General features: G+C 41.2%; 1 protein-coding gene across 4 annotated transcripts in view; it reads left to right on the forward strand.

Annotated features, from left to right (window-relative positions):
• The window catches only part of ITPR2 (inositol 1,4,5-trisphosphate receptor type 2), a gene marked incomplete at both ends in the record, with an annotated part of 551,977 nt that overhangs the window by 284,093 nt on the left and 250,582 nt on the right, over positions 1-17,302 (forward strand). The window lies entirely within an intron of this gene.

A 17,302-nucleotide genomic window follows, 5' to 3' on the forward strand; every position in this document is an offset into this window, starting at 1 on the left:
AATTAAAAAAATGAGATTGGGGTATAGCTCAGAGGTAGAACATTCTTGTGTTCAATCCCCAGTGCTGCAAACGAGCGAATGAATGAATGATTGGATGCACACAGTGAGATGTCCAGAGTTCTATAAATAAGATGCTAATCCTGGTTACCCCGGGTGGTGATGATAGGTGAATCTGGTTTTCTTGTTCATGATTTTTGCATAGTTTCTGAATTCTTAATATCTTAGTTATATACTGCTTTTCAAGGTAGCATGGCAGCAAGAGAGTTTTCATTTGGTCCAAGTCTGTTAGGACATATTTGAGCCATTCAAAGGCAAAATCCAAAGGAAAGCAAGTTAGCACAATGGTGTTAACGTTTACCTAGGAATATGTTTTCTTGGCACCAACATGTATTTCTTTATTTTACAGTTTAAGGCGGTCTCTTCCTTTATCTCCTCTTCCTTCTTTCTCTCTTCTGCTTCCTCTTCTTCCCTCACTGTTTAGCCAATGCAATGGGGAAAGTACCAGCTGCCTCACACAGGGCACAGGGGCCTGCTGTTCCTAGCACTTCACAAGTGAGGAAGAACGTGGAGCCACAGGTGAGATCCCACGCTGTGCTCGCTCCCTGAATCCCGCCTCCCCACACACAATCCTTCTTCATAGCAGGGTAGCAGAGTTTGGGGGCTTAAAATAGTCACGGAAACTATATTGACCTGAAAATGTCTTTTCTAAGTTACAATATTTCACTGTCTATTATTTCTAATAATGCACAAAATTCTATAGCTAACAGAACATTTAGTTCCTTTTTGAATGCTATAAAACCATGTGAGATAAGAAGCCTAAAATAATTTTTATCCAAATCAACATAGGGCTGGAGCAGAGGGGTGGAGGCACAGGCCTATAATCCCAGTACTTGGGAGGCGGAGACAGGAGGATTGCAGGTTTGAGGACAGCCTCAGCAACTTAGTGAGGTCCTCCCTCAGCAATTTAGCAAGACCCTGTTTCAAAATAAAATAAAATAGGGCAGGGGGTGTGTCTTGGAAGTAGAGTGCCCCTGTGTTCCATCCCCAGTACAAACACACACACACACACACACACACACACACACCTGGATGAGTGACATTTTCTTTAAAATCTCGGTTTTATCTCTGGAAGGGGACGTGCTTTTCTCCTCTTCCTTACTGGTCTTGTCCATCCTCATAGTTGCTAAGCTCTGGACATTCTACTGCCCCTCGGCATTTTGTGCATCTCTTCCCATTCCCTAAATGCAGGCTTTCTTTAACCTCCGTTACTTTTTTCTTCAATTACTAAAAAAAAAAAAAAAAAAAAAAAAATAGTATTTTCTCCTTCTATTTTTCCTCACTTAGAGAAATCCATTACCAGAATAATCTCCCGGAACCAAAATTCCCTCTATTGGTTTCAAAACACCGACACACACTCCCCAGCCTCGGAGGGGTCCTCTGTCGGGGCAGGTTGGATTCTGCGTCCTAACCTTCCAGGGCCCCTGCTCACTTGCACTGGCTGCCACGGGCCCTGCGATAGCAAATTCTGACTTGTGCGGTGAAGTCCTCGTCCTCTGGTTTCCACCATTGCTGCCTCTGCATTGTTTCCTTGGCTCGGATTTCATTGTTTAAGTTCCTCCATAGAAGCGCGCGCGCGTGTGTGTGTGTGTGTGTGTGTGTGTGTGTGTGTGTGTGTGTGTGTTGGTGGTATTAGAGATTGAACCCAGGGAAATTCTACTTCTAAGCCGCATATCCCCAGTCCTGTTTTATTACTTTCATTTTGTAACAGGGCCTAGCTAGGTTGCTGAGAATCTCACTAAGTAGCAGAAGCTGGTATTGGACATTCATCCTCCTGTCCTGCCTGGGCTTACGGGCATGTGCCACCATGCCTGAATGGACTTCTTGTTTTTTAATGTTGGAAGAAGCTTTACACAGAAAAACCCAGGACCAAAATGAAATGCATGCAGAAGCATATGTTCATGGTATTTATGTTGTGGTATTTATGTTTATGGTATTTATGGCATGGATGTTTATGGGATCTGAGCAGTGAGTGATTGGAAGAATTTGAGACATTTAGACAAAGAAGAGAACTCTGAAGAACTGAGAAATTACTGTCAAATTTTGGAGGTGACAGTGAGCTTTTATAAGTTCCTACGGACAGGCTCGGAACTAATCTATGGCAGCTACAAGGGGTGAATTTCTGCCCTTTAAAGAATAACGAGCCAGGCGTGATGGTGCATGCTTGTCATCTCAGCATTTGGGAGGCTGAGACAGGAGGATTGCAGTTCACAGACAACCTCAGCTACTTAGTGAGGCCCCTCTGAAACTCAGCGAGACCCTGTTTCAAAGTAAAGAATAGGACTTCCGGGAAGATGGCGACGGAGAAAAGCGGGGCTTATGAGCCCCGCTAACAACCAATCTCTATTACCACAAAATTAGCGCCTTTCATAGCCAGAAAACACCATCAGCAGAGAAACAAAAAATGTAAATACAAGGGACAGAGAAAAAGAGGGCTGGAAAAACGAGACACCAGAAAGAAACCAGACGGCAGTGCTGCAGCTGGAGCCATGGCATGGAGTGGCGCGGGCATCATCTTCCCTTGCAGCACCAGGATCCAGAGAGGAGGGGGACTCAGAATGGAGCTCAGAGCCACAGAGGAGATACGCCGGTCTCATGCCCGAGGACACGGCATTAGTGCCTTACTGCTGGCGGCAGCGGCGAATTCACAAGATGGCTCCAGACCAACGCACTCAACAGCCCACCAGACTCCAGGGAGGAGCAGCCGACAGTGAGCCAAGGTGAGCGGCTGTGGATCAGCCAGGCGGAATTCGGCGGATTTTTCGGTGCAGGGAGCGTCTAAAGCTCCCAGGGGCTGGGCTCAGCACATCCTGCAGGGACTCAGAGCAGAGCTCAAAACCAGAGAAGAAACACGCCAGCCTCATGGCCAAGGGCATGGCAGTGGTGCCATATAGCCACTAGCAGCAGCAGAAGTGAATTCACTGAGTCCACTACAGCTCCATCAGCGCACTCAACAACAGTGAGTCAAATTGCAGCCCTTAGAGGAGAAATCCCAGTACTGTACTCCCGGGACTTGACCCAGTGGGGGAGTGGCGGTGGCAGAGATATCATACCATAGTCAAAACTCCCCGCAGGAGAACGCCCAACCTGGCACACCCTGTGGTCTAAAGCAGCCTCGATTGACTCCCTGGGTCTGAGACTTTGCGATACAACCCAGTAAAGGAGTAGTGGGGTCTGAGATACCACAGACTCGAGATCCAGAGCACCTTAAGTGAAGTTGTAGTAACCCAGAGAAGGACCCAGAGAAGGCACAAACTTCCGAAATCATGGGAAAGAGGAATAACAATGGAGCAATGAATGCCCACAACCCCACAACATCAGAACCTGATAAAACAGAGATTTCTAGAAGATCAAATCAGGAAAATAACTGTAGAAATAATAGAGGTGTTTCAAAAAGAATTCAGAGAGAGCCAAAAAGAAATAAAGGATGCAATTAATGAAGTAAAGGCCTCAATTTTCAAAGCACAAACAACTGATTAGACCACATGGAGAACAGAATCTCGCTCTTAGAAGATGATCATTCCAAAAATGAACACATAGTTTCTAATCTAGGAAAAAATATCCGACAGCAGGAATCTGATATTGAAGAAATATGGGCCCATTTTAAGAGAGCTAACCTAAGAATAATTGGAATAGAGGAGGGAAAAGAAAGTGAAACCAAAGGGATCAACAATCTCTTCAAGGAAGTAATAGCAGAAAATTTTCCAAACATAGAGCAAGAGGTTGATACACAGGTCCAGGAAACTTATAGAACTCCCTTTAGACAGGATCGGAGAAGAGGATCCCCATGCCACATAATTGTCAAAATGACCAATGTGGAAGCCAAGCAGAGAATCTTAAAGGCAACAAAAACAAAGGGCCAAGTGACATTCAGAGGCAAAACAATTAGAATCACTCTAGACTTCCCAAACCAAGTCATGAGAGCCAGAAGGGCTTGGAGTAACATATTCCAAACCCTGAAAGAAAACAACTTCCAGCCAAAAGTTTCCTACCCAGCAAAACTTTCTATCAAATTAGATGGAGAAATAAGAAGCTTCCATGACAAACAGAAACTGAAGGAATTTATGTCTTCAAAACCAGCACTAGAGAAAATACTCAAAGAGATTAACTACAAAGAAGAAATAGGTAACACACACCAGAACCAGAGAAACAAGAGTTTCCATCCAACAGACAACTAAGATTGGTTATCTGTGGAGATTCATTACTCATGTTAGTCTTTTACCTATTTCTTAATTGTATTGTTTGCTTTTATTGTTGCTAATTTTTAGGATTTCTAGTTGGAATATTAATATACCTTCAGATATAGCATTTGGAAATATTTTATCCCATTCTATCAGTAACTTTTAACTCTGTTTACATTGTCTTTGGATATACAATATATTTTTTTTTATTTTTTAGGGAGTTTGTTTACCCTTCTGTTGCCTGTGCCATTGAAATCATATCCAAGAAATCACTGCCAATTTCAATGTTGTGAGGTTTTATGACCCAGATTTTCTTCTAAAAGTTTATAGTCTTAAGATTTATATTTAGGTCTTTTATCTATTTTGAGTTACTGTTTGTATATGGTGTTAAGTAAGGGTCCAATTTTATTCTTTTTCATGTAATTATTATTTTTCAACAATATTTAGTTAAAAGATTATTATTTCCTCCACCAAATGTTCTTGGAAACCTTATCAAAAATAACTTGACAATATATGGAAGAATTTATCTCTAGGCTTTTATTTAACTCCAATGGTTTATATATCTGCCTTTATAACAGTACTACACTGTTTCAATTACTGTAGCTTTATAAATTTGAAATCAGAAAATATATATCTTCTAGCTTTGTTCTTTTTCGAGATCGTTTTGGGTATCTAGAGTCCATATTCCATATTAGGATAGATTTTTTCTGAAAAATAAATAAATAAATGTATGATAGTTTCACCTTAAAAAAAAGAGAAAAAATATTCTCTGGTAAAAAAGAAAGCAAAAAGAAGTATTGAAATGTTATCTTTAAGTCATCAAAAGCTTGGTATCAGACAAATGAAACTGTTATGTGAGATTATCATTTTTAAGTTTGGATAAATTGCTATAATACTAGACGTCAACCACTAAGCCAAGCATGGGAAGGAGGGATGGGGAGGGAACGGGGTGGGGATCGGGTAGGGGCTAACTGGGCGATGTGTGCATGTATGTCTACAAAAGTTTTTTTTTTAATCCCATTATGATGTATGAATACACTGCACCAATAAAACTTTAAAAAAAGAAAACAAAACAAAATAAAGAATAAAAAATAGCCGGGCGTGGTGGCACACGCTTGTAATCCCCATGCTTGGGGGGCAGAGACAGGAGGATTGCTCTGGTTTGAAGCCAGCCTTGCTGGCTTAAAAGACCCTGTTTCCAAATACAAATATAAAATAGGTCTGGGAGTGTAGCCCAGAAGGGTTTCCAGGAACCCTAGTACCACACACACACAAAATAAATAATAAAAAATAGGCCTGAGGGTAGAATGCCCAGGGTTCCATCCCCAGTACCGCAAAAAACAAAACAAAGAAACAAAAAAATGGTTTTGTAACTATACTCTGATTCTTCCTCTTTGTTCACCCGATTAAGCACAGCAGCAGATTCTGTTGGTTCTTCTTTCTTTCATGTGGGTCAACCTTGTTCAGATCCATTATCAGACATGGATTACAGAGGAGGCGCCTGGCTGAATTCACCACTTCTACTCCCAGCAGCTGGAGTCAGGTCCTCTCACTCACCTACTAAAGCTCGCTAGGGCACCTGAAATGTGCACTCCTCGGGATAGCTTATCGTGCCCTGCTGAGCTGCATCCTGTAACCACCTTTTTCCCTGACTTCCTACCCCATCTCTGGTCCAAGAACAAGTCTCCCACCCTGGCTCTTATCTACCTCAGGGTTCTTACCTCAGGGCATGTGCACGTGCTGTTCCCTTTGTTTAGATCCTTTCCCCACAGATTGTAACTTGCTGGTTTCCTCTTAGGAATCAGAGCTCAGCTCCCAAGCTGAGTACTTGGTACTCAGAACACCCGGGTACTAAGTACCTGGAATACCCCATATTCATTGTCTCTGCTTTTTCAGACCTCTTATTATAGTATATAAATTTATTTTCCTCCCAGTAAATTTCACTATTTGAAAGGACCACGCTTGTCAGTTTCCTTAGGTAGTGCTTCTTTCCTATGTGCTTCCGCCATTCGGATGTAGACTATGAAAACAGAGATTTTTGCTTTCTTTGCTACCGGGGTCTGAAAGTTTCTGAGACTAAGCAAGTTAAATGTTTGTTGACCGACAATAATTGATAGGCTAGGTATTGCAAAGGTAATAAAAGTTTAGCCTTAGAAAAATTAAGTAACTTGCCCAATTAATAAATAACTGGCCTGGGCTTCAAGTTTCTCTGAGTAGGAAGTGTATCATGCTGTATCGTGTTTCCCCAGGAGTCATGTCTTAAGGAAGCTCTAGCGTATAGATGAGAACCATGTCAATTTGGCTTGCTGGGGTGAAAAGGCAAAAAATTATAGCACATTTGGTTTAAAGATCTATTGATTTTTTTTCCCTCCCTTTTGATTCTAGAATCAGGCAGCGCATCCTTGTTTAGTGTAGAATGAGTGTTCCAAGAGCTGGTAAGGCAGGGGGCTTTGTAGACAGGAGAGGGTGGAGGGAAGCAGGAATGAAGCACAGCTCCTTAGAGCTGAAACAGAGCAGACTTCCCGACAGCGCCCAGATGGGTCCCTTTACGTTGGTAGCTGCGAGTTGCTGCTGTTTTTCTCCAGAAACGGGCCCATTTTAGAGTTTGCTTGGTGGCACGTGCCGTCAGTGACTCCGCTCTGGGTTCTGGTGTGCTGCGGCCCCATGCCGGAGGTCTGGCCCAAACAGGGGCCTCCCGAAAACTTTGCTAACGCTGGGCAGGGATGGCTTTGAAGCTTTACAACTCAGTCATATTTTGCACTTCAGCAGCTCTTTAAAAATACACAAGAGGCACTTAAATTTAACACAACTCAAATATGTCAGAATTCATAGTATTAAGGAGAACAGGGCATGTACATGTTTAAAACACAACAAACGCAAGGGAATACTTTGTAAAGAAAAAATTCAGTGCATTTACAGACTGGTAAGTCCATTCCTGGAGGTGCAAATATCAAATATATCTGCATTCACGTAACACTTTATGATTTATAAAGTGCTCTCAAGTTCATTAGCTCAACTCCTCTATCATTATCAAAAATACTTCTCTCTCAGCCAGACGTGGTGGTGCACGCCTGCAATCCCAGCGTGCGAGAGGCTGAGACAAGAGGATTGCAGATTTGTGGCCAGCCTCACCAACTCACTAAGGCCCTCTGTAACTTAGAGCCTGTTTCAAAATAAAAAATAAAATAGGGCTGGGGGTTTATCTCAGAGGCAGAATGCCCTGGGTTCAATCCGCAGTAACACACACACACACACACACACACACACACACACACACACACAAAACTTCGCTCTCAGCTGAGTACAGTGGTACATGCCTACAGTCCCAGTACTAGGGAGGCCGAGAGAGGAGGATTGCAGGTTCAAGGCTAGTCCCATCAACTTAGCAAGACCGTGTTGCAAATTAAAAAATAAAATAGGGCTGGGGATATATCTCAGAGTTACAACATCCCTAAGTTCAATCCCCAGTATACCAATACAAACAACAGCAACAACACACAAACAAACAAAAACCTCATTCTCTCCCTTACTTGTATATGGACTATAGAAGGCAGTGCGAGCCGGGCGTGGTGGCGCACGCTTGTAATCCCCGCGCTTGGGAGGCGGAGACAGGAGGATCGTGCAGGTTCGAAGCCAGCCGTGCGGGCTTAAGAGACCCTGTTTCCAAAAATAAAAAAATAGGTCTGGGAGTGTAGCCCAGATATAGAAGGGCTTCCAGGAACCCCAGTACCACCAAGAAGGCAGTGCAAAATCAGCAAAGGTAATCCCTACATCAGCATGTACCTTGCTGAGAGCAGCGTACACTTGTTGAGCACTGGGCAGTCTGGTAAGCTCTGTGACCAGGACGTACTTCGTGGCCCCATTGTGCAGATGAGGGACAAGGCAAGCAGGCCGGGCAGCCTGCTCAAGGCCACAGGTGGGCAGGGACTCAGCGGGCCCCTCGCATCGACACGGAGCAGGCATTGACGATAGCTCCCATCACAAGTCAGTTTAAATAGACATGTTACCTGTTCTGCTTCTGTAAGATGCAAAGTAAAGATCAGGATGCTAATTTAAGCTGTTCTTGAAACATATAAATAAAGGTTTTCAGTTTCTTCTGAAAAAATGTCATACACTTTTAAAGTTGAAGCCATGATCAGAAGTGAATTTGCCAGGTTTATTGTGGGAGATTTTTCTGATAAAACTCCCCAAGCTTTTAAAGCCCAAGGTGCTTATGAATGATTTGTGTATGTAGAAATTGTTGCTTTTACCTCCATTGTCCAACTTTCTTCCAAGTTATGTAGAATTTGGATTGATTAGAAGAAATAAGTTCTCTCTCTCTCTGGTCTTGGTGATGGTACCGGGGACAAAACTCAGGAGCATTCTACCTTTGAGCTACATCCTCAGCCCTATTTTATTTTGAAAGAGGGGCTCACTAAGTTGCTGAGGCTGGCCTCAAGTTTGACTCCTGTGTCAGTCTCCTAAGTACTGGGATTACAGGCATGAATCACCACACTTGGAAGAACTAAGTTCTTAAGTGATAATAAATGCAAATTCCCAGGCAAAGTCATTATAGTCAGAGGCCTAAACACAGTGTATGGTACAAACATATTTATCATTTTATACCCTTAGGGAGGTAAATTAAGGCTGATTGATGGGACTAAGTGAAAATGGACACCTCCGATGTATAGCTTGGGGTTTACTCATGGAGATTTGAGAAACAGTAAAGCTATGTGAATTGTCAGATGTTCTTAGAAGGCAAAAATCGCAACAAAGTGATGTCTATAATAAAAATATTATGACAGTGCATGCTTTAAAATAATCATTGGTTTTATTTACCTTTCCCAATAAAATAGTAATACCTCAGGGGCAATGGTCTATTTATGTTTGTACTTCTCACTGAGCAGCTGGCATATGGCAGGTTGAAGAAATAAATAGTGACTGGATGAGCAAATAAAAAAATAAATGTTCTTGGTCACTTACTGGTGTTTCGTTTACACATTCGTATAAAATACAGTAGCACTTGGTAGAAGCACTTTGAGAACCAGCATCCAAGAATGACTTCCATGTTATTTTACGTAAGAAGTAATTCTGAATCTTGTTCCATGTGTTTCATGATAACGGAGGAGAAACTCCAGGGGAGCCAGGGGGGTGGCCTAGGGGAAGGGGGAGCAGGAGAGGGAGGGTTAATGAAGGGAATGCTTCCACTGACGGGATGTGTCTATGTGAGAACCAAGGCCCGTCTCAGTATCACGTATGGGGAAGGGGAAATGTGGAGGGAGCCCGGGGACCACCAAGTGCTGTGTGCATGTCACCATCACCACGAGCTGCACTATGATGTGAGGCTATTACAGACCAATAAAAGTACAAGAAATCTTCAAATGATTGAAATCAAATGATTTGAAATCTTCAAATCAAGGGATAAGAACTGGGTGCTTTGTTAGCAACACAATATATTTTCCCATTAGAAAGGCTATAAAATATCTTCCACAAATGTTTTTAATAATGAAAATAAGTCTTCAAGACAGTTGTTCTCCCCACATTTGAAAGTGTAAAAGATATCAGCCCTTTGAAAATTTTAAGCAATCAGGTCTATTTTAAAGTGTTGGGGTGTTGTATTTGTTTATATAAAGAGCTTGATGTCATAAATTCCCATGACTATGTTTTCTAAAAACCATTTTTTTAGGAAATTCAATCTGAGTCAGTTACAAGAAGATAAGATAGAATCGCATAAAAAATTTCACTTCAACTGATTTATAATAGTTCTTCATTATCTGAAAGGCATTATTTTAGCTGGGGAAATGCACCTTCTTGAACCCTATTTTCTGCCATCAACAAATTTCCAGTGCAGTGGCCATAAATACAACATGTAAAAAAATCACAAAGCAGTTCAGGTACAGTGGCGCACACCTGTATTCCCAGCACCTGGGCGGCAGAGACAGGAGGATCTCAGACTTGAGGTCAGCCTCGGCAACTTAGCAAGATCCTGTTTTAAAAAATAAAATCGAGTTGGAGGTGTAGTTAGGGGGTAGAATGCCCATGGGGCAAATCCCCAGTATTACCTAACACAAAACCAAATGAAATTACAAAGCAGAATAATATTAAGTACTGTTAAGTATTATCTCTTATAAAGTACTTCAGCCTGACACAGTGCCCAGAGTTCAGTAGGCCGTCTATGAATATTTATTGCATGAATTAAATAATATAAGTAAGTGATTGAATGCCTCGCTCTTGTCATTGGCTACATAAGGCCCCTTTGTGTGATTATATTATAATTGATTGATACTGGTCTTGAACATTTATATTGTTTTCAATCATTTTGTACATGGTATAGAATAAGATAAATGCCTAGAAGTCTACCTTCTGGGTTAATTTGATAGCGTTTACGCTATGTAGATATGGTTCCATTAACACCCCCAGCAATGTAGGAGAGTGTCTTTCTCTGCAATACAGACACTAATATAGGGTGTTCAATTTTTGCCAATCTTTTTTTTTGGTGGGGGGGGGAGGGAAGGGAGTTACTAGGGACTGAACCCATGGACATTCTATCTCCAAGCTATATTTATTTACTTAGTAAATCCATTTCTTTAGTTAGTTTTGAAGTAGTGTCTCCCTAGGTTGCTGAGAATCTCACTAAGTTGCTGAGGATGGTCTCGAACCTCCTATCAGCCCCCCAAGTACTGGGATTCTAGGCATGCACCACCACGCCCAGGTAGATTTTTGCCAATCTTAATGGAAATATTGTTATGGTCCTAATGTGTGTTTCTCTTTTATGAGTATGGAAGAAAACTTTTCCATGTGAGTGAGCCACTAGTATTTCCTTTCCTGGGAACTGTCACCTCTACTACTTTATTTTTTCTAATGTTTTCTTTTTAAAAAACTTGCATAGCCAGGCGTGGTGGTGCACGCTTGTAATCCCCACGCTTGGGAGGCTGAGACAGGAGGATCGCACAGGTTTGAAGCCAGCCTCAGCTACTTAGTGAGGCTCTCAGCAACTTAGTGAGACCCTGTTTCCAAATAAAGTATAAAATAGGTCTGGGAGTATAGCCAAGAGGTAGAAAAGCCCCTGGGCTACACCCCCAGTACCACATACACACACACACACAAAAAAAACAACCACTTGCATAACCATTCATATATTAAGGTAATGAGCTCTTTGCCTGTAAGAGATATATTTTCTTACTTTGTCAATTTTGCTTTTATTTTAGTTTTGGCATGCAGAATTTTTTTTCTCTTAGACTTTTTAGGCTTTATTTTATCTTCAGAATATCCTTGATCAGTCTGAGATGGTTTTAAAAATTCTCGTAGACAATTTTTATGGTTTGGTTTTGTCTGATTATTTGTGTCTGCGGTGTTGCTTTCTAAAAGTTTGAGTCACCTTAGAATATATTGAGTTGTTAAATATGGTATGCATCAACTGTATTATTTCCAGATAACTAACTATCCACGTGCTCCAATACTTGTTTTTGAATAGCCCACAAACATTACATGCTTTGGTGAAGTTGAGGATTCATTGAGTATCCATCCAGTATAGCTTCCATGCCAAACAGGAAATATACATTTAATATATTTAATGTGCATCCTACTTAAAAACACCAGCGCTTCAGTACAGATTTATCCTGGTAACTTGGACAGGAACAGAAAAGGTTCCACTCTCTGGCACCATCCGTGTGCTCCAGGTGGTCTTGTTCTTTTGGGCCCAGCAGAAGAGCCTGACAACCGACCAAGCTTTCTAATTAATGCTTGAGCTTTCTGTTGCCGTTTCCCCATCGGTTTATCTATCTAAGCATTTTTCCATGGCACCTATCACTGCATTATATGTGTTCTCAGAGATTTTAGTCTGGCAGATACTATCAGTAATTCTATTTAATTAAAAAATTCACCTAATGTGCAATATTTAATGAATAATAATTAGAAATCGGTTTTGATTACATCTTAAAATTTTCTGAAAAGACTTGTCACATCCAGAGAACTTCCAAGACGTATGAGCCTAATTAGAAGGTTAGCCTAATCATAAAAATACCTATGAATAAAGAGAGCTCATTTTAGAGAACTAGTTATATCTAGGCAGAGCTTTTACCAAAGATAAATGAATGGGTACTTTCTCGATCCCATTAGTTTTTTAGGGACTTTTATATACTTGCTCTCTGACAAAATATCCTTAACAAGGTAGAATCTCAGGTGCGCTCTAACTGAGCAGTGAAACTGGAATAGTTTTTTTTAAACATTCTAAGCTTTAACACGATCCTTATTATTAAAGCACACAGTTGGAATTAATGCCAAAGACCAGAAGAATGGCTGGCTATGGTAAAGTCATTGGCTCTTTCTTACTGTTAATTTCAAGAATATGTCCTAGCTCACATTTCTACATACGGTATGTCTCCAAAATTTTCTAACCTAATGAAAGTATTCTCAGCTTGGATCATGTGTTTTTTGTGTGCTTGAAAAACAGCGCTCCAGTTATGAATGTTCTCGTAAGTGAGATAATACATGACTTGTTCCTTTTCCTGGTTATAATTTTCTTTCTGATTAATTTTTTGCTTTATTTGAGGCAACATATAGAAAGCTAAGTTAGTGTTGTTAATTGCGATTTCAAATTAATATTTGTATTATTTTGATAGTACAGAGAGTCTATTTCTGACCATGTCTGTAGGGATATGTATAGTTTTACAATTGCTTGAAAAATTATCATCGTTATCTGCACAGCTGACTTGAAGTCACCTACTCCAACCACAGATTCATTTTCTTTTATCATCTAGAAGCTTCTTTTATTGTTTAGCTACTAGCTGGAGTTTACCTTTAGACATGGAAAAAATAGTGTCTTTAGACTGGTTAATTTACAGTGTGCAATTTATGCCAAGATAAGGAGCTAGATAATACCAATTAAAGGTGTGCAATTGGGGGAACCACAAACCTTTGGGGTAGTGCATTCCCCTTGGCCTGGCTTGCCCATGGATTTGGCCATAGAGGAATATGTTGTGGCTGCAGTTGATGGGAGAATCTGAGGGCAGGCGAGATTTTCCTGAACTCACTAATAAAAGGCCATATTATTAATCACAGGGGCATGGCCACTGAATGACATTTCCACTGGTGTCATCAGGAAAGTACTCAATGAGCACTTCTCTGTGTGAATCATATTCATAGCAACCAGATTCATTTGATGTTCGTCGGTTCCATCTATCAGAACTGGACCTGACTCCTGCATTATGGGGGGAGGTATTAAATCCTAACAGCCTCCTCTCTTTGAATGTCAATGAAAACTTGGTTGTAATATGTTTTGAGGAACAACTGGTTTAGAACTTTTGTTAATTTTGTTGTTTAGAGAATAACACAAAGGCTGTATTGTCATTGTTCCTCCTCCTCCTCCTCCTCCTCCTCCTCCTTCTTCTCTCTCCCTCTCTCTCCCTCTCTTTCCCTCTCTCTCTCCCTCTGTCCCTCTCCGTCTGTCTCTCCCTCTCTCTCTCTCCTCTGTCTCTGTCTCTCTCCTCCTCCTCCTCCTCCTCCTCCTCCTCCTCCTCCTCCTCCTCCTCCTCCTTCTTCTTCTTCTTCTTCTCTCTCTCTCTCTCTCTCTCTCTCTCTCTCTCTCTCTCTCTCTCTCTCTCTAGGGATTGAACTCAGGGCTCCACACATGCTAGGTAAGCCCTCTACCACTGAGCTACATTCCCAGTCCTTGTGTTTGATTTTTGTGATTGTTCAGAGCAAATACAGCTTGTGTGAGAAGCAGCAAAGGAGAAAGTCTTGGCAGGGTTTGATCGTAGTGTAGTATTTGTAAAACTATGTGCTGCCTGGCCATGTGGAGGCCGTCTGTCCTTTAGATGGGGCGGAAATGCAGTTGCATTGCTCTGTATGAGAGCCACTGTGTGTTTGGGGGGGAAAGGAATCAAACAGGAGTCCACGGAAACATTCACTAGGGAAATGGAGGCAGTGATGCATGGTCATTGAGGCTGCCTCAGACCTGCTAGCATTCTCTAGATTTCAGCCTGAGCTCGTATTTGAATTGGTACTCATTTTTGTGTCATAGCAAAACTTGTCTATTTTCAATTTTTTTTTTTTTTGGTGTGGTACTGGAAATTGAACCCAGGGCCGTGTGCATGCTAGGCAAGTGCTCTACTACTGAGCTACCTCCCAACACCCTCAAAGGCATTTTGAATATCTTCCAGCTTTGAAGAATTTTCAACAGTACTGTCTACTGTTGCTGCTTTGCTTTCAGTTTATGAAGCAAGCCAGATCGTTTGTCTGTCTGTCTGTCTGTCTGTCTGTCTGTCTGTCTCTCTATCATCTATTTTATGTCTTCTCCAGCTTCTTTCTGTTCCTTTTTTGTTTTTATTTTAATTTATTTAAAATACATCTGGTACCTATCATTATTGCTTTAAATATAATTCTTTTAAGTTTATTTATTGATTGAACAGGTTGAAGTAATGTCTATATGCTTTACCAGTAGAAAATTAACACACCTCCTGTATTTTACTTCTCTTCTTCAACTCTATAATTATTGCTTGATATATTATTGGGTTTTCATTATTATGATTTGTGATATTTGTATTCTATTTTTAAATAAAATTAAATCTTCTCTTAGAAGTTGATAAACACTACAGGTCAATTATTAGAACATACAAATTATAATGTATAAATATTTTTTTATTGTATAACTATTTGAGACAAAATGTAGGGCTACAGTATTAAAGCTTTTCAACTGGAAGAAACTTTTCTAACAATTAGCATCTAATGAACCTCTCCTCTTTGTTTCTAGCTTTATTCTCTTCTTCACGTTTATACTCAGTTGCTATAGTTTCTTACATTCATGTTGACATATTCTTGGATTCATTTCTCATTTTTCTGAGTATATTTTTATAGAAGTTTCAGTGAAAAAATTCTGAGCATTTACACATTCTACAATATGTGTATTGGGGAATCACATTTGGTTTTTAGTTTAGATGGATATAAGTTTCTTTCTTTTTTTTTTTTAATTTGGGGTATTGAGGATTAAACCCAGGAGCATTTTACCTCTGAACTACACCTACAACTCTATTTTATTCTTTAATTTCAGGTCTCACTAAGTTGCTCAGGCTGGTCACAAATTTGTGATCATCCTGTCTCAGCCTCCTAGGCACTGGAATTACAAGTGTGTTGCCACCATGCCTGGTTTTATTTATTTATTTATTTATTTTAATTATTATTTTCTAATTTTTATTTTTAAACATGGATGGGCTAAGTTGCTGAGGGCCTTGCTAGGCTGCCGAGGCTAACTTTTTGTCCATCTGCTCTTTAAGGACATTTGCTGTCTTCTAGCACTCAGCGATGGGGAGAAGTCTGGGCCAGTGTGATTCATCTTAGAAATCCTCTTTTCTCTCTAGATGGTCTGGAGATTTTTCTCTTTACTCTTTACTCTATGGCTGGCAAAATGGATTAACCCACTGAGTGGCTTAAAACAACAAAAGTGTACTATCTTAACAATTTTGGAGCTTCATAGTCTAAAATCAGATGTTGGTAGCACTGTGCTCTCCCCGAAGCCTCCAGGGGAGAATGTTGTGGATTCCTGGTCCCTGCTGGTGGTCCTTGGCTTGTAGCTGCACAAACCCAGCCTCTGCCTCCAAGTGCACATGGTGCTCTTGCCTCTGCATGCGTCTCGCGTCTCTGCTCCCTTCTTACTAGGACACCAGTCAAATCGTCTTAGAGCACACATCCTAACTTAATATGATCTCAATTCAGCTTCATTATATCTGCAAAGACTCTATTTCCAGATAAGGACACATTCATGAGTATTGATGATTTAAGACTTTAAGATACACTTTTGGGGACACAATTCAACCCGTAGCATCCTACATTTTTACCAGAATTATGTTTATTTAATCTTGTTTAACACACAGTGGACCCCTGGACACTCTATCTGTCATCTGTCTATCTATCTATCTATCAGTCATCTATCTACCTACCTACCTACCTACCTGTCATCTATTTATCAAATCTATCATATAGCTATCTATCTACATATATGTTGTTGCACTGAGGATTGAATCCAGAGCCTTGCACATATTAGGCAAGCGCTCTACCACAGAGCTACATCCCTATACTTTTTATTTTGACACAGGGTGTCACTAAGGTGCCACGCTGGCCTTTAACATGTGATCCTTCTGCTTCAGCCCTCCGAATACCTGAGATTACAGGTGTGCACCCTGCACCCAGCTGCACAATCATATTTTAATTGTCAAGATGTCTTTTTTTCTAATTTTCTAAGTTTTTGGATACATCATCTACTCAGATTCTCTGAGAACAATAATCAGGGCTGCGTAAGTAGCTTTGCTCTTTTCCTGAATGAGTTCTGTTTTCACTAGGGTTGGTTATTTATTTATTTACTTATTTATTTATTTTTGCAGTACTGGGGATGGAAGCCTGGGGGCATTTTACATCCAAGCTACAACCCCCAGCCCTATTTTTTATTCTTTATTTTGAAACAGGGTCTCACTGAGTTGCCAAGGGCCTCGCTAAGTAGCTGAGGCTGGCTGTGAACTGCGATCCTCCCGTCTCAGCCTCCCAAATGCTGGGACCACAAGGGTGCGCCACCACGCCCGGCTTAGGGTTGCTTTTTCTTAATGCTGTTGGTTTTCCTTGTGGCTCTTCGTGGGGTATTCTAATTGTGAAGGCCTCTAATGGTCGGCATGGGTGGCTGGCATGGGTGGCTGGCATGGGTGGCTGGCATGGATGGCTGGCATGGGTGGCTGGCATGGGTGGCTGGCACGGTTCTCCATTACAGTTCAGTCTGTTTCTCCCTTTGGATCCTGCATGAGTGACGGGGGGGTCTGGAGTTGTATATGAGGGGCTGAAAATGACTCTGTGTGTGTGTGTGTGTGTGTGTGTGTGTGTGTGTGTGTGTGTGTGTGTAGCAGAAGACAGGATATACTAGCAAGAGTGACATGAAGGGAGACTTTGCTCGGATGTTGGAATCTTCACAATATTTTCCCTCTCTCTTGGAACTTGGCCTTCCCTCTTTTCCCTTCCCACCCCTTGTCTGCTCATCTCTGGAGTCACTCCAAGCTCTCTTCTGCTCCTCTGTCAAGTCAAGTCCTCGCATCTTCATTTGGCATCCT

Source organism: Muscardinus avellanarius (assembly GCF_963383645.1).
Source record: "Muscardinus avellanarius genome assembly, chromosome: 11".
In the NCBI taxonomy this organism is placed as follows: domain Eukaryota; kingdom Metazoa; phylum Chordata; class Mammalia; order Rodentia; family Gliridae; genus Muscardinus; species Muscardinus avellanarius.